Below are 24599 nucleotides of genomic sequence, written 5' to 3'. Positions count from 1 at the left end.
TGGGATATAAAAGGTCATGTTTTTATCGGTCGAAAATTGAGATTTTTTTTTCAAAATATCTTTTACTTTTTAGATAATAAAATAATTTTTTTTTTTGTTCAGACTGAAAAAAATAGATACTCAACCAAATATATGCTATTTTGAAATGTCCACTTTTTTTATAGTCAATCAAACATGAAAAAGAAACTTTTGTATGTATCATATATTTAAGCACTAACTTCTCAGAAAAAAATATTTCAGTAACAAAATATTTATCCTATAAATCAAACAAGTCCTAAATGGTACAAGTCAATTTCTTATCACCATGAGAAGAGCTAGCAGAATTTAGGACATCAAAAAGCAACAAATGATGGAATAACATGTCGACTGCTGTCACCATGAAACTTAAATAAATAAAATATCTTGTCGCTCTGTTGCAATAGTTACATGTCAAAAACTAATTCACCTATTGGAGAAGCTATGAAATACAATCATCATTAATTCTGGAGCACTTCTAGAAGAGATGAGCTCTGAAGTCGAATGAGTTACATGAAGTCCGTCCATATTCATACTACTACAGTCATTTTCAGTCTCCGGTGGCAACTCCCTTCTTCTTCTTTTAATCATATTTTTTTCAATTTTTAGACTCTCTAGTTTATTACTAAAAAGACGGTCTACAGTCTATAGTTGAGAAACCTAATCGGACCATCTATGCCGTTAGCTTAGACATATCATGTCATTTTCGAATGATAAGATAAGAGAATTATGGATTTGAAAGTCCTGGTGGAAGTGGACGGCATGCTCATCCTCCAAGTATTCTAATCCCTGACGTACGTCCACGCATCAAAAAACATTAAAAAAAACACACCGATCCTGCTCTTGATTATAAATTTGTAGCTCGTTATGACTGGATTTACATTGTTTTTGATGTGTGCGCGCCCGTACGTGCACGTATGCTTATGCAAGCACCAAGCCACATGCATGCACGCATTTATAGACGATCTAACCAGCTAAAGATGGGTTCATTGGTCCAGTCTACACCAACCATTGATTCCTCCATAAGCTCTATTTCAAATCCTTCCATGCCAATACTTCCTGCTGCAAGATCAGACATGTAGCTAGGCTTGGTGTGCGATGAAAGTTGTACATTCGCATTTGCAAAATGATATTAATAAGAATAAAGAAGTAATAGTGATGGTATGTACACATGTACAGAATGGCGAAGGCATGCAGTGTTCAAGACACAGTTTTCATTGCATTCTTGAAGCCTCTTCTTTTAGTTCCAACAAATTAATTTAGAGGGTTGCTGCCTCTGGAATCCATCCGACCGATGGCAAGAAAAACAAACTTTTAAATAAATAATCGTGTAATTCCTCACTAATAGGATAATTCTAATTTGACTTTAATGAAAAACCTCTTGGTGTGGGATGAGGGAATACAAAACGGTGAATGCTTTAATTTAGTGGTTCATAAGTATTTGCAGAGCAGTTTGAACTAGTATTACAGTTGGTTATGTACAATAGGCCATTTTAATAGGTTGTTCATTCCAGATAAATGCCAGATATCCAGTGGAATGTACATCACGGAAAGACAGACGAAGACTGCTTTAGAGAAGTGGAAATTGCATACAAAATGCTATCCTTTTTCCATCTTTCATAAGATCAAAGAAGGAAAATATTGAAGGAACAATAGACTAACATATCAAAGTTTTGTTTTAATCTCAGGGCAGAAAATAGATTTTGGATCACTAGATTCTAAACTAGGGGTGGCAATGAATTGATACATTGTAGGACAGGTTAGATTATCTATTTAATAAAATAGTTAAGTTTATATTTGAATTTTTGACTCATTGAGTAAACAAAATAGGTTTGGATTATTAGATTTATGATATGTCATGTATCCGACCCAACTTGTATCTGGTTCGACCTAACCTCTATCTGCTCCAACCTGATCCTATTGCCACTAGGGGTGCAAATGGGTCGGGTCGGGTCGGGTCCTAGGTGACCCCGATCCGACCCGGTTTTTTGTTCGGGTCCCAATTTTGGACCCGGACCCGACCCGGTTGAAGATCGGGTTGGGTCGGGTCGGGTCCGAGTCGGGTTCGGGTCGGGTCCGAGTCGGGTTCGGGTCGGGTCCGGGTCCGATCGGGTCCAATTTTTTTTGTACTTTTGGGAAAAAATTTGGACAAATCTAATTTGGTCATACCATAATTATGAGGTGCTGGGTGACCCATGACTTGAAAGACTTTGCAATTGAGCTCCAGTCAGAACAGATGACCCATGACTCACTAACTAAGTCGGTCTACAAGCCAAATTTCATATCACACTATTTTTTATCTATATGACTGATTGGACGGAACTCGGTGTCTCCCAGCTCCCCTCTCACGAGGACAAAAAAAAATCCCAGACCTTCTTCCAAAATCCAATTCCATTACAGAAAACTGGCACATGACCCATATTCAGTTGCAGTGTTCCCTCACTTTCTCCCTTCAAAAGTTAAAAGAAACAAAAACCAAAAAACAGAAGGAAAAAAAAAAAAAAAAAGGCAGCTACACACCAGAGGTCTCAACAGTGTAATAGATCGAGAGAGAATCCTGAAGGGCCGACGTTCCTTTGGATTCTGTGAACCTATGCTTGTTGCTAACTTGCTATCCTCCCACACTGACCAACAGTACCACAACCCACGCCAAAAAAAAAAGAAAAAGAAAAAGAAAAGACTTTCTTTTGCTTTTCCTCTCTCTCTCTCTTCGGGTCCATTCGGGTCGGGTCGGGTCCGTTTGGTAAACCCAGACCCGATCCAGAAAATGATTCGGGTCCAATTTTAGGACCCGACCCGGACCCGCGGGTCCTAAATTTCGGGTCGGGTCGGGTCTACGCGGGTCGGGTCGGGTCGGGTCACGGGTCGACCCGACCCATTTGCAGCCTTAATTGCCACCCCTATTCTAAGTAGAACAGAAGGGAAGGGGTATAGAATAACTAATTATCCCATTCCAAAAGGACAGGTAGGCACTTAGAACTTTGGCTAAGAAAACATAGAGAACAACAGGGAGTATGGTTGAAATTGGATTGGATATAGATCAGATACTAGTATATCCATATATGTATTTATTTTATTGAAAAATGCAGATACGGATATGCATGTCAGTCGCATGAAAAAATTCATGTCTATATTTATTTTAAATAAATACGGATACCAATAAGATACCGAAAGTATATATATAAATATGGATATAAATCATATAATTAAACTTTATGACCATAAAATCAAAGATATTACTAAGTGGATGATAAATCAAGTTAATAGATTATTAATATGATTATTATTTTTTTAAAAGTTTAGAAGTGCTATATAAAATTAAATAAAATTAATAATTAAATTAGGTATTCGGATATAGATTGAATAGTTATTTATTTTTATTCATATCTATTTTTTTTTGATGGATATCAATACCGATATAAATATTGATAGGATGTCTAAATTTTTATTAATATTTGGATAGATTTGAATACAAAAACGAATCTAGATGGATATTATGTTATCCATATTGATCTCAAGCACGGAGTGGATGAGGGGGGAGGCTATTCTAATCTATTCCACCTATTCCACCTCCGACTCCCTTGCTTTCCACACGGTCATACTGCTGCCGGTCCTTGGCCCTCCACCTCTCCCATCACATCCACGCTTCTCGTCGTTCTTATCTTTTGCTAGCTACCCTGATCTCACCCTTGCCGTGTTCCGCCATGATGCCCTCTTCGTCCCTAACTCCAACCCCTTGCCCTCGTCAACCCCTTGCTGCGATCCACGCATTCTATTTCATCAAATAGCTTGTGAATGGATTTAATACGGGCTTGCTTGGTGCGTAGGAAGGTGTTTTGAGTGGGGATTTCATCGAACAGCTTGTGGGTGGATCTACTGGAGGCGAGTTTGGTGCCTGAGAAGCTAAGTCGAGCGGGGAAATGGAACAGAAATTGGTGACGAAGTTGGTCGAGAGGAGGAGGAGATGTAGCTAAGCTTAGGAGAGCGCATATTTGTTAACCCTAGCCCCTACCGAAAACCCGCAAGCCTTCTATAAAAGTTTTCGTCCTGTTCCTAGTCTTTCACTCGAACCGAACGCAGAAAGGAGGGGGTGACGATGGCCGCGCACGCAGGGGACGTCGAAGCAGTAAATTTCGAGCCGGACAACGACGACCTCATGGACGGGGACGAGGGCGCCGAGGTGGACGTCTCCTCCCCTACGGTCTCTGCCCCCAAGCTCCGCTCCACCATAACCGGCGGCGCCTCCTCCTTCGCCGGCGGCGAGTCCTCCGTTGGGCCGAGGAAAGACCAAGGGGAGGGGCTTCCGCGAGGAGGCTGAGCACAGCCGCAGCACCCGCCCCGCCTCCCGGGACTTCGATTCCCTCGACTCCGACGGCGGCCCCGGTCCCCAGCGATGTGAGCTTAATCCATCCACCTCCCTTTCTTTCCTTTTGATTCTCCTTCCTTCGTTTTCGAGTACTTAATATTGTGTATATGACATTGATTTGGATTTTTTTTTTTCTGTATGTCATGACTTAAACATCCTATTTTCGAGGCATCACATACTTATGAATTTCCTTTTTTTTCCTATATAAAAAAGTTTCTATTCAACAATGTTAGTGGCTAGAATTTTGCTTGAGACGGACTTGTAAAAGAACAGACAATAGAGAGACTTTGAATCTGAAAGGAAAAAAAAAACAACTTCCAATATTGAGTCATGGAATAGCCTTCATTTGAAGAAGTTTTTGGTGATCCAAACCAGATACCATGATGTTATGCCTGCTAGCTTTTGTGTTAGACATCAAAGAAATTGTCCAGACAGTGGTAGGTGCCTAAGGTTGTCATGAACCAAACAGCTTCCTTGCTGTTCATGATAGAACCAGCTGACTGTAACCTCTCATTTTAGAGAACATGCAGGAAAAAGTATGGAGTCACCAAGTAGCACAGAGGTGGCTATAAAAAGTGAAATTTCGGTTTACCATTCTCCGGATACACGATGCTGCATCTTACCTAGATTATTTGCACACTATGATACTCACTCTTGCTTGATGACTTAATCACGACTTTAATAAAATTCAACTTTTCAGGAGCATTCCTTCTTGTGATCTAGTTTTGTTCATCCTCGTTTCTGAGGTTCATTGTCTTGTAACAATAACTGCATGTAAATTTTCTTGTGGTTCTCATGATTTTACAGCTTATTACAGGAAATTGGTATTACATGTTGTTTGTCTTTGCCTATATTCGAATTCTATAAATGACATTGCTAGTTCTTAACTAGAGAAATGTTTCGTTTTTTTTTTGAAGTTCAGTACGCAAAGCTGTAACTTTTCTTACTTTCACAAAAAAGAAAGAATAGCAAGATGAGCTGATCCCTTGACCTTGATGTTGCATATGTGTTGCCAAACAACTAATTTGTGCAACAGATGGCATTACTTTTAGCTAATTTATATTATGCGATAACATTTGCTTCATGTCTACAGCCATTGAGGGATGGATTGTGCTAGTCACTGGGGTTCATGAAGAGGCAAGAAGTTGATCTCCATAAAGCCTTCCGTGAATTTGGCCAAGTTAAGAACTTGCATCGCAATCTTGACCGTCGGACTGGATTTGTGAAGGTTAGTCAACCCATTTCATGCTGTTCTTTAGACACTTTTATAAGTGTATGACTGTCCTGATAAGTATTTTTGATCCTGAGATATTTCTTCTATGTTAGTTAGATAGTTAAAATCTCCTTTCTGCTCTCCATTTTTCTTTTTAGTAAGGATCCCTAGCTCTTCCTAATTAGGAGGCCCAAGCTCATGCCAAATGATCTTCAAGCTTCTAGTGCCACATGGAAACTCTTCAATTTGATTCTATTGTATAGAATTCCAGCTTGATACAACCACATTTCTTTAGGTGACAACTTTTTTTTATTTATATGGATTTTAATGGTAATTTAAATAGTTTTTCCTTTTAGCATTCCTTTGACCACCTCTTCAAGTTTTTTTTTTTCTCTTTCTTTTTGCATGGACAGGGGACCCCAAGAACAGGGTTTCTTCTTTGCATGTGGCTTATTAGTGATGCAAGGCTTATTAGTTGAACCACCACCACCTACCTAACCGAGGTCTTTAACAAGTTGTTATTATGAGCCTGTTTCGTTTGTGCATTCCCGTGTACTTCGCAATTGCATTTGATGTCTCTAGAGTTTCCTTAGGACAGTTTTTGGTGTTCCTATTACCGGCAACAAAGTGTTTGATTTGCTTTATTTTTTCATTGTAGCTATTTTCATTAACTCACACTTAATACAATCCTTGCCTCTAATGTCTTGCCAAACATTTTCCGAATCTGGGTCTTTTGATTTGCTAAAAAAAAGCTATATTTAAGGCAATAAATAAATCCCTATTTCTGAGATTATTCAGAAGAAAGCATGCTCTTTAATATTATTGCCTTTCACTGATTTAGATACCAAAATAGGTGATGATTTGAAATAAGTTTTGGATCTGAAAAAAGAAATATGAATATTTTAGATTTTTGTGCCGAAAATCTGCACAGGGAACAAAACTATGATCCTAAAGGTAATTATTTCTGAAAATGGGGTGAATCCTTAAGCTCAAATAAAGTAGAAGGGAAGATAGTTAAAGATAGCAGAGAATTCAATTTCTTCCGATCATCATCAAAGCCAATGTAAGCCATCTCCACTCTTCTTATAATTCAAGAAATGATAAGTCCTATTAATAGGATTCTCAGTCCTATTAGTAGGATTCCTTAATTTTCAAGACACCTATGGAACTTTTTCCTTAAGAAGTAAATAAGAATAGATGCAAACTAGATGCTTTAAAACTATAAAAATTGCCAAATTTATAAATGGAACTGACCTTGAAAGCCATGAAGGGCGTCAGAGTGCATGAGGCTTCCGCCACTATGGGGTTTGGAGAAGGTTAGATGTATATGTCATGCTCCAAGCCTAGAGCACAACAGATGCCGCACACCTGCACGGCAGACCGTACAAGCATACAAGGCTGTAGATCATATCAAAGCAATGACAATTTTCTAAAATTTTATTTTGTTTAATTAATAATTTGCTCAAAGCAAACTTCCAAAGTTTCAAAATATCATGTGACAACATAAATCAATTCTAGCTAGTCTTTCTAAAATGCCAATAATTAAAAGAAATTTTCAAAAATCTAGCGCACTCCTCAAGTCCCGTGAGATCACGTATCTGAATCTGAAAAATAGAAAAGTATGATAATGAGCTATACTAGCCCAGTAAGCAACATAATACCTCAGAGTGGGGTCAAAGTATGCTAGGTATTTAATCAAAATACAAAATAATGACTGAAAAATAATCATGAATAATATATTTTACTTTTTGAAATTTATTATTATTTGCACAAAAATTCTGATACTAAAGTCTCATTATAAATCGGCCAAGGCCATGTAACCTAGTGGCATGGGTTGCACAAAGTGCCAAATCTACTATTATTAACCATCGATAGCAACAGTGTCCAAATCCACTATTATTAATCACCGGTGGCAATGGTGTCCAAATCCATTATTCTAATCACTGGTGGCGCGGTGTCGAAATCAGTTTTTCATAGATACTAGTCGACAGGGCTAATGAATAATTTTTATTAGTGGAGGCAGAACAGATCATAGCCATGCTGAGAATACATACATATAGGCAAAAATAGATTTTTTATAATTTATCCAATCACATTTTCCAGACATCATAACATATAACATAAATACAAAATAATTATTAACATGTTTGACCCGATTAACTAAGTATAAAGCATATGTCAAAATTTAATCAACTAATAATTATTTTATCAAATAATTTTGAAACACATTTTAAAGTATTAGGTTACTTACCTTTTTTCGCTTTAAATCCTACTTCAGGCAAACATGTCAAATACACCTATTAATATCATTAAAATATTATTAATTTTAATATTACTTCAGAAGTCAAAATTAGATACTACGGTCTCATGCCTTCAGATCAGTTCGGTCCGAGCAAGGAGTAGCAATGTGTTAGAGGTGAAGATCGAAAGTGGCCAAATCTAGCTGGGGTTGAAGTAATGGCTGGTCAACCGCCCAGGTACCGGGGTGATTCGGGGTTTTCAAATTGGGTCAACTTAGATATGAGCTACAAGAAGAATAGGGCTTACACTAGGATCCCTGAGCTTGTTTAGAGGGAGAAAAAGAAGGAGAGAGAATCTCGACTCGGGTATAGATTTGCTCTGATCCTAGTCTTGGGCTTGGTCAGAATGTTTTAGATTGACCATTAAAGGAAAGGTCTAGATCTAGTCAGAACGTGGGCTTGCTTAGAGAGAGAGATATAACACAATCTAAGGCTAATTGATTTTTTTGGCTTGATCCACTTAATTAGGTTCCATTAGAGGCTTGCCTTATTCAATTCGGTTTGACCAAAATCGAAAAAAGAGATATTTGGCCTGAGTCGACCTGGATCAATCAATGTATCTAGTCCAAAATAAACGGACTCGTCCAATAATGGATGAATAGGGCCCAACAGGAATACAACCCATAATAGATGAGTAGGGCTCAAAATGAATGATCACGGCCCAAATAAAGAATTGGGCCCCACAAGGCCCAAAAGGAATATGCCCTGCAATGGTGAACAGAGCCCAAAATGGGTATGGCCCAAAAGGGATTAACAGGGCCCAATAAGACTCAAAAGGAATACGACCTATAGTGGACATGGCCCAATAAGGTGAACAGGGCCCAAAATGGGCACGACCCAAAGAGTGGACAGGGCTCAAATGGGCATGGCCCGATAGAGTGAATAGGGCACAACAAGGCCCAAATGGGTACGACCCAAAAGGGCCCAAAACGAATGAATTGGGCCTAGATGAATAATCAAAGCCCAATCACAGCCCAAAACAGGGGTTCTTCATCCTGTTGAGAAAACAAGGAAGGAGGAAAAGAAGGAAGAGAGGAAGGAGGGAAGAGGAAGTTCCGATGATGGCTGGGCCTGGGTGGCCGGAGGTTGACGGCCACCTGACCGCAGTGGCGGCCGGTGGCCACTGTGGTGGCCGAAGGGGAGGAAACACTACTAGAAAACACGCGTATAGTGACGGAGATTTCCGTCACTATACCGTGTTTCCGATTACTAATACGGAATTTGTGACTGGAGCTTCCGTCACTGAATTGGTTACAAAAACACGCGTTACTAAATTCTCAGTGACGGCGGTGATTCCCGTCACTAACCTTTGTGACAGAACCGCCGTCACTAAGCCGTTACAAATTCAAGAATTAAATATTTAAGAAATTATGTATTTCCCGTCACTATCCAGTTGCGGCGTTAGTGACGAAGGTAACTTGGTCACTGTTTTTGTCATAGAATGCGGTCACAAGTTTGGTCACTGATCTGTCACAACCTTCAGTGACAGATTTAGTCGTCACAAACATGGTCACACATTTTGTCACTACATTTGTCATTAATCCCGTCACTGACCCTCAAGACAAGGTTACCGTCACTAATTTGTTACAAACGCTCTGAGCAAAATCAATTTTTATTAACCAAAATTCTGTCACTAAGTTTATGACTGCTCGTCACAATACTTGGTAAACAATTTAGTAACCAAAATTTGGTCACTGATCACAATTTAATAACCTGGTATATTTGGTACATTGATTGGCTCATAATAATAATAATAATATCATTAACAGCAAAGTCATTCAACATTACACAAAAGTCATTTAAAATATCATTCAAAATAGGCATCAACATGTCCTAAATCCATCAAAATCAAAGTCTAAAAATATGTCATAGAGATCAACAGTTCCTCCTAGGAATGCAAAGACCTATCATCTAAGGCAAAAGCAATCATAATGAAGCATGATCAGCAGAACCAGAATCACCATTACTCCCCTGATCTACATGCCTTGGTCTAAAGCCAATCTCTTCTCTCATCTTTTGAAGAACCTCCTCTTGCCATTTTTTCTTTTCCTGCTCAAGAATACGTAGAAGGTCTTCATGCGTGTACAGCTCTGGAGCTTGACTTGTAGAGATGGAAGAGGACGATGCTTGCCTAATAATTCCAGTGATATCCTCTAGGGGACTAAAGCCATAGACATCTGAGGAGCCTCTGAGGTGGAGGCATCACCATATTTTTTGGAGTATTCAGCTAAATACTTTACCTGCCAGTTGATTTAAAAGAAGAGAAAAATATTATGGTGGATCAAACAAGAGATAAACATGAGCAAGCTCAATAATATTTATAAATCATAAAAAAATTATACTTACCATGACAGCTTCCTCTAAAAATCAAAAAAATAAAACAACATAAGAAAGCCTAGAAAATATTAGAGAGATGATTAAAAAAGAAAACAACATAAGAAAAACAAGACCATTAAAAACACGAAAGGCAAGATCATAAAAAATGTAAAAGAAACAAAAACACTGTTAAAATATTTATGAAGATGAGAAGTTATCATAAGCATGACAAAAATAAGTCATTCAATCTTGTCCCAGCATCATTGTCATTAAAAAAGTATTCAATCTTTACAAAAAGCTGAACAAAAGAAATTAATCTTTACAAGTTATCTATTCATTCATCTAATACCAGCAATATTCAAAAAGCATTTAATCTTTACAAAGACAAGGAATACAAGTCAAATCATCCAAATTTACATATGGAATACTATCTGCTTCACATAGAACAAATGTCAATATACATGATCGCCTTTGATGCTAGGAAAGCATGGTACTTTTTAGCAAGCTTTTTGACCAGCTTCTTGATTGCACACTGGAAATAAGTCACAACCATGAAGCAACACCACTTTCCACCACTTTCCATTTTTCCTTGCAGATGAACAATGATTGTAGAAATGAATAACATGATGAAGAAATTAAAATCCCTGAACTTTACAGAGTCCCAACCCATCAACCCTCAAAATTACAACAGCTTATTTTTCAACAGAACTTATTTTAAGATTACAACAGAGCTGGCAAATGGGTTTATTTTAGACATCAAAGGTCTAAAATCCATGAGCTTATTTTAAGATTACAACAGAGCTGGCAGAAGAAACCATCAAAGGTCTAAAATCCATGAGCTTATCTTCATATGAAATTACAACAGAGCTGGCAAATGGGTTTAAGATTTTTTAAACAGAGCTTATTTTAGACAAGTCTCTCCACTCACTATAATAATCTACTGATTCAACATGTAAGGTTGCAAGCAAGTTGGGCTGCAAATGGGTTTAAGATTATTTTTTTTTGGTTAAATAATTCATTGGGTTTTCAACTTGAGTTGCATCAAGAATAATCCCAGCATATTAAAATGGGAGGGGGGCGTCGACGGATCCACAGGCGGAGATGAACACATATAGTCTTTCTTTGTACGCTATGCCAGATAATGACTAGATGAAGATGAACACAAAGAGATGCAAACACAGGATCATGTATATAATCGAAAAGCACGGCGATCAAGCGCGGCGCCGGATCCACAGGCGGAGACCCTCGGTAGGTTCCTTCCCCCTTCCTCTTCCTCTTCTTCGTTTCTTTTATTTTGTTTTATCATGGGGTAAAAGGAAATGGGGTTAGGGTTTACCTCCCGGAAGAACCAGTTGTGGGTTTTGAAAACCCTAGCTGACGAGCAAGAAGGAGGGGGGCGTCGACGGGGTGATGTAGCTGCGATGATCTCGTCCCGCGTGAGAAGGAGATGAACACAGGCGCCGAGCAAAGAGATAATGAAACCCTCGGTAGGTTAGGGTTTACCTCCGGGAAGAACCAGTTGTGGGTTTTGAAAACCCTAGCCGACGAGCAAGAAGGAGGGGGCGTCGACGAGGTGATGTAGCCGCGATCGGGAGGCGTGATGTAGCCGTGGTCGCCATCGACGGAGAGGCAAAAATGGTCGGCAAGGGGGAGCCGGAGAGGAGAGGCCGGAGGTGGAGGAGAGGAGAGGAGATGGGAAGCCGCGATGCCAAATCCCTAACCCTCCAATCGGGACGACGCCAAACTTTTAATCGAGACCAGGGATAGGGAAGTGCTTCGAGTCACAGCTCCAAATCGGGACTCGACTAAGTCGGTCTGCAAGCCAAATTTCATATCAAACTATTTTTTATCTATAAGGCTGATTGGACGGAACTTGCAGGAAAAAATATTTTTGAACTATAAAGCATGGTAGAAAATCCCAGGCCTTCTTCCAAAATCCAATCCCATTGCAGGAAAGTAGCAATAGGGGTGCAAATGGGTCATAGCCGACACCATGAGATTTGAAAATGAGAAGAAGGAATTTGAGTTTTCTGGAGAGCGACTGGAATTTGGGTTATCGAAAGAATTTGGGCGGGACGGCGGGCACACTTAGTTTCATTTTGGATTTTACTCCTTTTATCTTTTTTTTAAAATTTAGAATTACTCAAAAATAATATTTTTAATATTTTTGGAATTAAAAATTAAATTTGGTGATGGAAATTTTTGTCAATAACCTGTCACCGCCAAAAATAATCTTTTAAAAATTTATAAATACTTGGGTTACGATATTTGTGACGGCTGAATTTGTCACTATTTAGTTGCAATTTCGGTTATCATTTTGCTGACAGATACCCCGTCACTATGAGGGTCACTAAGTTTTGGCGCCCATCCTACCCGCACATTCTGTGACCGATCTGTCACTAATCGGTCACTAAGTTTACACCACGGTGACCAAATTTCTGTCGGTCACTAATCAGTTACAAATAGTGACTGATAACGGTCCGTCACTAATTTTCCGTCACTATACGCGTGTTTTCTGGTAGTGAAAGAACCAAGAACAATCTCGGTTGGGTCCGAAATAGATTATCTAAGAATAGAAGAACAAGGAAATGGGAGCTCATCGGTGAGTCTATGGAGGGAACGTATCTCGGCCGAGGGTGGCTCAGTCCGGCGGTCAAGCGGCGAATCTCATGGTTGCGGCAACGATAGCTCGAAGCCGATCTCAAAACAGAGGAAAACATGGTTCATAGAAAGGTCTTTGGATGACGCTCGGTTGGGGTGGCATGCCGGCCACCGGAGGAGGAGAACGAGCGGGAGAAGAGGGAGGAGAGATTGCTTGGCGGTGGTGGCTCGGTGGTAGAGATTTATAGGTGGATTTCGGCTCATCACCGCCGTGATTCTTGTGGCGGTTGAGCGGAATCGACGGCCGTTCAAGAAGCCGTGGGTCTGCTGCGGAGCACCCACGGGGCTGCTGTGGAGCACCCACGGGGCTGCCATGGAGCGCCCGCCGCGCCTCCGCTCCATCTCGCCCAAGAAAGGTGGAGCAGGGGATCGCGATCGTGATCTCCTATTTCGATTCTTCTATTGGGCCAAGGGCTAGAGTGGATTGGGCCTGCCGACTTCAACCCATTAAGGCCCTATTCTCACATTCTGCCCCCTCCCCTCCTTAAGAGAATTTCGTCCTTGAAATTTGAGAGATCTAGGCTTCCAAATGTAACATGCTTAGCCTATTGAGTAATATAAATTCAAGATCTGATTCTTCTCGATCATAATTAGTGTGATAGATAATTTTGCATCAATCATAAACTAGCATGATTGGCACTAGAGAAATGACTAACTAAAATCTAAGATTGAAATTATCATCTTGATGTAAGTTCACTTAGATCGGATTGGGATCAGTTTAGAACTAGGTAGATTAACATTAATTATATTTAGGATAAAACTTGAAATAAAATGGATTTGATACACATATTATGGTAGGGTGTTGATCCACAAAAGATAATGACCAACCTTAGAGTCAAATCCTTATATGGCTAGAAATGTGATTCACAAAATGAACATGTAATGATGATTATTAGACAACAATGGTCTATCTCAAAAATGATTGAGATCAAATTACAAGAGGAAGTCTGAGAAGGCAAAGTATTGATATCATGATTCAATATGTCACAAGGCTTAAAATTTAACTTAAATTTGTAAATCATAAAGAGGGAGCGAATGATGCATGATTTATTCAGATAATTAACAAATTAGACCATTTTTGATCAATAATTAACTAACCTTGGTCATGATATACTCAAGTTTTTTTCTTAGCATACCAATAATGAAAGAATCTACCAAAACATAGTCCATTTTTTTTTGACCAGTTTAAAATAACTTAGCTCACTATGCTTTTGCTGTGCAATTCTGATCAATATTTTCCAAAATTTCTTAATGATTCCAGATCATCCACATTTTTTTTTAATAAAATTCAAACAAAATTTTATCCTTACTTTCCAAGTACACTAGATCATGATTAACCTGCAAGATAATTGTTATATTTGTACCATCTTATGATCAAATAATCATATACTAGATCCAATATAAACTAAGCCAGCTCTAGATTTTCTTGACAATAAACAATTTGCTATTGATTTCTCTTTTAAGAATATCAATTCTATGCCCCCATAAATTAAAAGATTCTATATTAACTTACTCATGAGCATATTCAACCATCTCAAATATTTTCTTTTATGTTAAACTAATTTGGACCTCTTATGAAATCCCCCTTGCATTTCTCCTATGGTGATGCAAAATCTATAATCAACTCATGGCCTTGATTTATAAATATTTAACTTACAAAAATCTAATAATCTGGTTCAAAGATTTACAAAAAATTCCATCAAGATTATGCTCTATGATTTTACATTGAGATCAATTCCTCAAATAAGTAAAATATTTTTATTTGCAATACTGCAAACATTTCAAGATCTTGTAATTCTACTAGACTTAGAAAATCTACTCAAAATACCATAAACTCATTAACTATTTCATCCTTTTAGTAATAGTCCCCTTTTTTTTATTTTATTTTTTATATCTCAAGCGCATCCATCTAGAAATTACCTTTGAGTCAATGGATACATTCAAGTAACTATAATTCAAAATGAATTGAGTCTTAATTTAAGTAGACGATTCCAAATCAACTCATATAAGTAAAACTATCTAGAAGAATTTACTCATTGCTCTACCAAATTATAAGACCTTAAATCAGCACAAATGAGTAAAACCAACTCAATCATCTCTCCAAGAGTTTTCTTTACCGAGATCTTTAGCATTTATCAAAAATCTTCCATCATAACCATGTAAGCCTCTAAAATTTAAATTCTTCAAGCAAATCTAGATTTCATCAGCAACTGCAGCAATATTGACAAAAGATCCTAGATCAACTTATAAATCCAAACTTTGAATTGAAGTTTCATATACATCACATAGTCTCCGATAGATATGAATAAGTTCTATGATTTGGATCCAAAAATGATAATTAAAATAATTATTGATTCTACCAAGATGAATACTTTACGATCTGCAATAAAATCAATTATTCAAGATTGATATTTATTCTTGAATTCTTTCAAAAGCATAAATTATAAATTTAAGAGCAAAGAGATCTGTTGTGGTTGAAATTTGGCCTGAGGGCGACCACGCCGGAAGGGAGCCGAGGAGACGCCGGCCGGGGATGGAGGAAGAGGGCTGCCTCCGGTGGTCCGGGGTACCTCCGAGAAGACGCAGGCTGAGATGAAGAAAGAAGGTCGTTCCTCTAGTGCCAAATGTTGTAGTTGAAATTTGGCCCGAGGGCAACCACACCAGAAGGGAGTCGAGGAGACGCCGACCGGGGATGGAGAAAGAGGGCTACCTCCTACGCTCCGAGGTACTTGCACAAAGCCTTGGCTGGGGATTCCGGCAAAGGGCTTCTGATGGCTAAGTTAGCCGAGCTTTTGGGGAGGTTCTTCGTGGCTTAGATGGCCTCTTGTAGCTTAAAATAGCTTATAATGGCTTACCGAAGGCCTTTTCCTACCCCTTTTTATAGGGTGAGAGTCTCGGCCATTACCTAAAATTTCGAGTCGATTCGTGATCAGCTGGCCATCAATTGAAGGCGGCGTACAGTACGGAGATCAATCATGCGGATGGAGAATTCGGGAGATTTTTTCGGATCTGTTTTGAGGGTCCACCACGTCATTCTAAACGAAAGTGGTCAAGAGGATTCTTAAATGCATCGTGTGCGCACTCACTTCGAAGCGTTACCTGGTGGTATGCGAGGGGCTAGTCATCAATGTTCTAACCCCCCGAGACGGCTGTCATAATGACCAATTTTTAACACCGCGATCTAGGAGGATCTGCTGAGGGAGCCTCTAGGTGTACCACGTGGCACGATCTGGCCGCTTGGCGGCCTAGGCATGGGATCCGCAGGGTCTTCGACGGGATCAAGGTTGATAGGGCCGTTGTCGGCTTGGCCTCGGGCCAAGGTCGGCTCGGCCTTCAGCGGGGGCCGAGGTCAGCCTGGCTCTAGCCGAGGTCGGCTCGGCCTTCGGCATGGCTGAGGTCGACCTGGCCTCCCCCTTGAGGTCAGCTCGGACTTTGGTGGGCTGAGGTCGGCTTGGCTCTTGACGGAGCGTCGTTGCTTGGCTCTTGGCGGGGCCGAGGTCAGCCTGGGTCTTGGCGGGGCCGAGGTCAGCCTGGCCGAAATTGGGAGACTCCATGCTGGAATAGACCAATCCATTTTGGCTCCCATCAAGATCTATACTAAAACATTCCAAATCCAAAATCAGCCAATGTAGGAACCAACATTTCAATAATCCTAGACATGAAATGTTAGATTTTTTTTTTTTTTTTTGCACAATAGATAGAAGAACCTAATAACACAATAATATCCATATCGGTCAAAATCAAAAATACTATATTTCCAACGAAATTTCTCTTAACAAGAAAACCATCAAGAACTTTTCCAAATCAAAGAAATTCTATTTTTTGACCAACCCAAAAATATTTTAATCCACCATTCTCAGGGTTTACTGATTAACTTTCTATCAAAATATCAATCTTAATTGTTTCAAGTCTCCAATAGAGCTGAAGAAGAACTCTTAAGTCTCATCCCCAAATATATTTTCCTTATATATAACAATTTCATGTATGATCCATATACATATTTTAACATCAAAAAACATTTTAATGAATATAATAAAATCGTTCCAAATTCAAACATTAACAACTTTTGATGAACGAACTTTAACTTATTACCAAAATAGTTGACTTCAAGCTAGAAGTAGTATCACAGTACCCGATATTAAGTTGAACTTACAAATTAACTAATAAACAGATAATTATATTGTACGATAATGTTCCATAGATAATACTCCTTCACTTAATTTTATCGAAATCCTATTTAATCATAACCTGAAATGCAAATTACTTCATAAAAAAACTCCCAAAATAGCTTATTCACACTTTGGCTACGAGCACAGTTAACTGGCATTTTGATTTCAATAAGCATCTCAAAAAAAAAAAAAATCAGATATAATAACACAAATTTATCAATAACAAAAGTACATAAAGACATTCGTCTCATTGTCTAATGTCTATCCATCTCTCAAACTTTCTGACAAATCCTAACAATCCTAAAACTCAAGCTCCATTCGACTATTTCAAACACAATCTCTAGTAATCTTAAACCTAAGCTTTAATACCACTTAATCTATCACGATCCGAGTTCGGAACGCAACAGATGCCACATACCTGCATGGCGGACCGTACAAACATGCAATGCTGTAGATCATATCAAAGCAATGACAATTTCCTAAAATTTTATTTTGTTTAATAAATAATTTACTCAAAGTAAACTTCCAAAGTTTCAAAGTATCATGCGACAACATAAATCAATTACTCTAATTAGTCTTTCTAAAATGCCAATAACTGAAAGAAATCTTCAGAAATCTAACACACTTCCCAAGTCCCGTGAGATCATGTATCTAAATCTGAAAAATAGAAAAATATGATAATGAGCTACACTAGCCCAGTAAGCAAAATAATATCCCAGAGTGGAATCAAAGCATGCTAGATATTTAATCAAAATACAAAATAATGACTGAAAAATAATCACAAATAACATATTTTACGTTTTGAAATTTATTATTATTTGCACAAAAACTCTGATACTAAATTCTCGATATAAATCGGCTAAGGCCATATAACCCAGTGGCATGGGTTGCACAAAGTGTCAAATCCACTATTATTAACCACCGGTAGCAATGGTGTCCAAATCCACTATTATTAATCACCGGTGGCAACGGTGTCCAAATCTACTATTCTAATCACCGGTGGCGCGGTGTCAAAATCAGTTTCTCACAGATACAAGTCGGATCAACGAATAATCCTCATTAGTGGGGCCAGAATAGATCATAGCAATGCTGAAAATACATACATATAGGCAAAAATAGATTTTTCATATTTTTCCCAATCACATTTTTCAGACTTCATGTAAATATTGGCCAGATGGGCCGACCTGGACCATAATCGGTGGCCCATCAGGAGACCCACTTGGTAGCTTCAGGAGGAAGATGGCGGTGGAGATCGCTAGCTGTTGAGGCGGTTATAACCGCCTAACAGCCACGATCACCATCCCTCTTCGATCTTGACCGAGGTTTATAAAAGCCCATAGATTCCTTAGTGAGGAACTCCATCGACCACCCTCTCACTGCCTTTTACTCTCTCTTCCTTCTGTGCAAAAGAGCCAGATCAGGAGCGGCGGTGCCGAAGGAGGTATCTCCAGCTCGACACCGCCGCTAAATCACCAAAGGAAACAATCAAGCCGATAGAAGAGACTTCTCAGCTCCTTCACGGGGCTAAGTAACCCTTAAACCCTCTCTTCCCTCATGATTCATGTTCTGTTTAGCTTAGATTTAATCTAGCTATGAGATAAAAACAGAGAAAGAAGGAAATAAAATAAAAGAAAAATAGAAGAAGAAGAAGAAGAGGGGAAGAGGAAGAATAGGAAAATGGAAGATGAGGAGGAAAGGAAGGGGAAGAGCTTACTTGGGGTCCTCGGCTATGGATCTGGCACGGTGAGCTCGGCCACAACCCTCCTTTGGTCATGGCGAGTTCGGCCATAGCCATGGCCGTGGTGGTGGGTTCCTCCCCCACCGCAATGGGAACGAAGGTGGAGCCGCTGGCTCCGACCGCAGGCTTCACTAGCCTTCGGTCGGAGCTGCGGTGGGCTGGAGGCCCCTTCCTCTCTGGGGGTGGTTTTGAACCCCCATTCCCACCGAGGAGCAGAGGGGGCTGGCCACCGCAAGCGCGGCCACAGGCCTGGCTGCAGGCGCTGCTGGTCGCGGCCGACCTCTTCCGTAAGGGGGAGCCCGCCCTCCTCCCTTCGCAAGAGAAGAAAGGAGAAGAAAAGGGAAAATCTTCCCTTTCCCTCTTCGCGGGAGGAGAAAATTCGCAAACTTAGGTTCGGGAAACTTTAAGGATTTCCGGGGAAAGGAAGGTTTCCCCTCCCCCGAACCCAGAAAGAAGAAGGAGAAGAGAAGAAGAAAAGGAAGAAGAAAGAAGAAGGTTCGGAAAGGATGAAGAAGGAAGAAGAGAAAAAGAAGAAAAGAAAAAGAAAAAAGAAGAAAAAGAAAAGAAGAAAGAAGGAAAGAAAAAAAATGTTGTGGGCTTGAGATGGGCCTGATTCCTGTAGTAGGCTTCAAATGAATTGGGTTTTAAAGGCCTGAGGCCAGGCTGGGTTTGGTCCGAGCCAAGTATTCTTAAACCCAAAACTAACTGGGCCTGAAGAGCACATATCTTAATAGAAGGACTAAATTGAATATAGTTTGAGGCTAGGTTCCCTTTTAACTTAACTAGAACTAATAGGGTTTAATTATAAGTTAAAGGGCCTGAATACAAATGCGCCCAATAACTAAATCAAGCCCAGAATCTAATTAAACTTCACGGCTGAATGCAAATGGGCCCATACCTGAACCAGAGGGCAATTGGGTCTAAATCAGAAGTTGAAATTGGCTCAGACCTGAACCAGAAGCTGGTTCAGACCTGAATCAGATGTTGAATTAGGTCTGAACCAGAACTGAACTAGACCTGAACTCATAATTGAATCAAATCTGAGCCAGAAAATTGATTTGACCTAAACCAGAAATTGGGTCAGACCTGAACCAAAAAACTGATTAGATTCGAATCAGAAATTGGGTCAGACCCGAACCAGTAGGTGAACCAGACCTGAACTAGAAATTGGGTCAGACCCGAACCAGCAGGTGAACCAGAATTGAATCAAAAATTGAATCAAATCCGAATCAGAAGTTAGATTAGACCTGAACTAGAAATGAAATTAGGTTGGGGCTGAACTAGAAATTGAATTAGGCTATGGACCTGAAAATAAAATTGAGTTCTATGGATGGGCTATAAATGACTTCAGATTATAAATAAATAGAAATTAAATGTGCAAGTGACATGTAAGTTAATGATATTGCTAGGTATTGGAGAATTGACATCTAAGCCTAAGATTTGGTGAGCAAATTAAGGTAAGTGACCCTGACATAATCTTATGTTTTATCAAATACATGTGGCTATTTGATTATGAAATTGTATATGACTATTTATGTTTTCACAAAATTAGGATTAAGTATGTGTTAGCAAATGTTGCATGATTTTAACTTAGATGACATTCATCATGATTATCATGCTATGTATATAAATTTATGATGATATAGAAGTTGTATGAAAATTAAAGTTTGCAGCATGATCATGAATTTTATACATTATGAGGCTATTATTCACTTTTCAATATATCTATGAGATAAGATTTATGAAAAGCATGATATGTTTTAAGAACTCTCAGATTGCTAGGTAAGATCTCCGCTAGTGGGTAATAGTAACTCGGTATACAACCTTCGCCAGTGAGTAATAGTAACTCGGCATAAGACTCCCGCTAGTGGGTAATAGTAACTCGGCATAAGACCTTCGCCAATGGGTAATAGTAATTCGGCATAAGACCTTGCCAACGAATAAAAGTAGTTGGTAAAGATTACGATCCTGTCACGGGTAATAATAGTGACCATAGCTACACTACCATCTAAGAGTACGGATTTCAAAGCATGGAATAATGGCAAAGTTTTTATGATGCATAACCATATTTATGAACTTGCATGATTGGATATGCATTGTTTTATTACTAGTTTGATTATATGTTGTATGAATTGCTTACTTTGTTACAACTACTAGTTTCTTAAAATAGTGCACTAGCATGCAACACATTATGCTTGATGTGGTAAGATTATGCATGGTTACTTACTGAGCTTTTATAGCTCACACCAATTCATTTATGTCCTTACAGATAAATAGGACTGCTGGGGGCAAGGAGCTTGACTTGCTCCAGGGTTTGGGATACACTGAATATAATTGTACAAATTTTTAGAAGCTCTGTATCACTCCTTATTGTTCAAACATTTTATGACATTCATGAAAAATATAGTTCATTTGAATTTAAAATTTTATTTGGCTGCATGCTATTACAGGCAAAGGTTTGCAATAGCACGGCCGTGTCATGATCTGAATTCGGGGCGTGACACTTCATAACATATAACATAAATACAAAATAATTATCAACATGTTTTACCCGATTAACTAAGTATAAAGCATATATCAAAATTTAATTAACTAATAATTATTTTATCAAATAATTTTGAAAACATACTTTGAAGTATTAGGTTTGAGGATGATAGTGGTATTTTGATGATTAACACAACCATTGAAGGAATATCTAATTGAATATTACAAGGTAATATGATACATCATTACTAAGTTCGTTACTCTCGGTACATTAGTAGAATGAGATCAAGATGTATTTCAATGATTAATATTGAGATAAAATTTGCGATAGAAAAGGGATAGTGAATTCTAAATTCTAATTCGGCAAAGGTTCAAGTAAAACGTACTCTTAAGTGGGCAATAGTAATTTTCATTGTTAAGAGTATGTAGCACCACCATGACATATATTCAAAATTGCTTAAAGAATATTTCATTGATTATATGGATGAATCTAACCCTAAGTTGCAGCAAAGTATGTAATGAGTCGACCCCAAGATTGGTGGAGTCGACCCCGGCACATCAAGGAACCATCTGGCACACTTCTGCAAAAATGGCACGGATGAACAGTACTTGGGTCGACCCAAGTAAAGGCTGAGTCGATCCCATCTTCAAGCCTCAAGAAAACAGTTCTCTGGAATCCCTGAGAGGGTCGACCCAAATGGAACTTGAGTCGACCCAACCTTGAGTCGACCCCAACTGAACATGAGTCGACCCAAAGGCTATGTCATTCAAAAATCGGTTCTCTGGAATCCCTGAGAGGGTCGACCCAAGTGAAATTTGAGTCGACCTAACTGAACCTTGAGTCGACCCAAAAAGAGTTGAGTCGACCCAAGTGAAGGAAGGCTGAAATACAAGGTTCTGTGTTTCCTGAGAGGGTCGATCCCAATGTTGTATGAGTCGACCCAAGTGAAAGTTGGGTCGACCCCAGTGAAAGTTGAGTCGACCCAAGCATGGACAGAAGCATAATGGCTAGTTCTGCAGAAGTACTTTTTGTCCTTCCAACAGCAAGTAACGACTAGTTTTTGAAATCTGACCAATGGGGGGTGTCCAATGGATGAGGAAAACTATTTAAAGGGACACTATTCATCAGAGAAAATATTCTTTTTGCAAAATATCAAAGTTTACACAAGAGAGACAAGTGCCCTAATCTTCTTCATCCAAGTGCTTCATTCAAGAGTCAAAAGAAAGTGGTTGAGCAGATTCTAAGAGACATTAAGAGCTCCATCCACCTTTGAAGAGTGAAACAATCTTGACAAAGAAGAGAGAAGTCTCATCAAGCGATAACTATATTCTAAACTCTTTTTTGTAGCTTATAATTGTTATATTTGCTCATCTAGGAGTTTCAACTTTCTTCTCCTTTTAATCACATTGTAAAGGTTTGTTGGTGAGCCCGTAAAACCAACGGTCAAGGTTTGTTGGTGAGCCCGTAAAACCAACGGTCTAGGTTTGTTGGTGAGCCCGTAAAACCAATTGTAAAGGTTCGTTGGTGAGCCCGTAAAATCAACATAGGTTCTTGGTGATCCCGGAAAACCAAAGTGTAAAGGTTTTTGGATTGTGAACCCGGAAAACAATCCAACTGTAATCCGCGGGATTACAGTGAATTCCCAAGGGGTCGCTTGGGGAGTGGACGTAGGTGCTTAGGAGAGCACTGAACCACTATACTTCTTGTGTGTTTGCATTGTGTATTGTTTCTAAATTTTACTCATTCATCGATTAACTAAATTAAGATAGTAAAAATTTAGAGAAACCAATTCACCCCCCCTCTTGGCTTGTCACCTTGGGCAACAAGTGGTATCAGAGGCAGGTGCTCACATAGTATTTATTGATCTCACAATCAAGAGACAAAGATCATGACAACCCAAGTAGGATGTTCTATGAGTGAGGGGCAATCCACAAATAGACCTCCTCTATTTAAGAGCACTAATTACACATACTGGAAAGCTAGGATGAGGATATTCATTCAAGCTCTAGACTATGAATTGTGGTACATCATAACTAGAGGACCACACACACCCACAATTAGTATAGAAGGCACAATCATTCCCAAACTAGAAATGGATTGGAATGAGAGTGATAGAAGACTGGCATAACTAAATGCTAAAGCAATTAATGTACTTTACTGTTCACTAGATGTAAGTGAATTCAATAGAATATCTACATGCATCTCCGCGAAAAAAATTTGGGATAAACTGGAGGTCACACATGAAGGAACTAATCAAGTTAAGGAGTCAAAAATAAACATATTAGTACATAAGTATGAGTTGTTTAAAATGGAATCCACTGAGTCCATAACTGAAATGTTTACTCGTTTCACTGAAATCATAAATGGGCTAAAGAGTTTAGGAAAGTCTTATACTAACTCTGAATTGGTGCGAAAAATTCTCAGGTCTCTACCAAGAGTTTGGGAGGCCAAGGTAACAGCAATTCAGGAAGCAAAGGACCTCAATACACTACAATTGGAGGAACTTCTAGGATCACTCATGACCCATGAGTTGACCATGAGGCAAAATTCAGAAGATGAGGTCAAGAGAAGAAAGACCATTGCCTTAAAGTCTACCACTCCAAAACAGAAAACTGAATCGGAAGAATCTGATGATGAGGAGGAATTTGATGAAGAAGGAATGGCTATGCTTGGAAGAAAATTCAGAAAATTTATGAGAGGAAAGAAGAAATTTCATAAAAAGAAGCCCTTCTTCAAAGATAGCTCAAGCAAAGAAAAGGGTAAGGATAAAGAAAAGGAAAATGAAACACCAATTTGCTATGAGTGCAACAAGCTCGGGCATTTCATGATAGATTGTCCGGAATTGAAGTGGATGGCAAGAAAACTTAAGAAGAAGAACTTCATGGCTGAATGGAGTGAAAGTGAGGAGTCAAGTTCGGAAGAGGAAGATCAAAAAAAGACGGCACAAACCTGCCATATAGCCAATGACGATGAGGTAGATTCTGAACTTGAATGTGATTTTACTGTTGAAGAATTACATGATGCATTTTTAAAACTCATTGAAGAACACAAAAAACTAATCAATAAAAATAAAGTTCTAAAAGATGAAAATCAATCTCTTATCAAAGATAAGCTGAAACTATCTAATAACTATGAAACATTAAGTAGGAGATTCACAAATGAAACCAAGAATCTAATTGCTGAAAATGTCAAGTTAAAAGAAGACGCTGAAAAATACAAATCCTTAGTAGACAAGTTTACACTTAGCTCAACCAAATTAAATATGATTCTTGATAGTCAAAAAGCTGTATATGATAAAGCTGGATTAGGATATAAAACAAATAGGAAACAAAAATA

The 24599-nt window shown here is 38.9% G+C and overlaps 1 pseudogene across 1 annotated transcript; it reads left to right on the top strand.

The window, feature by feature from the left end:
- The first annotated feature begins 3535 nt into the window (after positions 1 to 3535).
- LOC103722098 (RNA-binding protein Y14A-like) lies at positions 3536 to 19342 on the top strand (annotated as a pseudogene). The gene is made up of 2 exons (XR_015974337.2): positions 3536 to 4410; positions 5475 to 19342. The product of XR_015974337.2 is annotated as an RNA-binding protein Y14A-like (transcript).
- The last annotated feature ends 5257 nt before the right edge of the window (positions 19343 to 24599 follow it).

This window comes from Phoenix dactylifera, chromosome 17, assembly GCF_051530095.1.
Source record: "Phoenix dactylifera cultivar Ajwa chromosome 17, Ajwa_hap1_PhDact_Kaust_v1.1, whole genome shotgun sequence".
NCBI lineage: Eukaryota > Viridiplantae > Streptophyta > Magnoliopsida > Arecales > Arecaceae > Phoenix > Phoenix dactylifera.
This window is presented reverse-complemented; position numbering and strand designations above follow the sequence as displayed.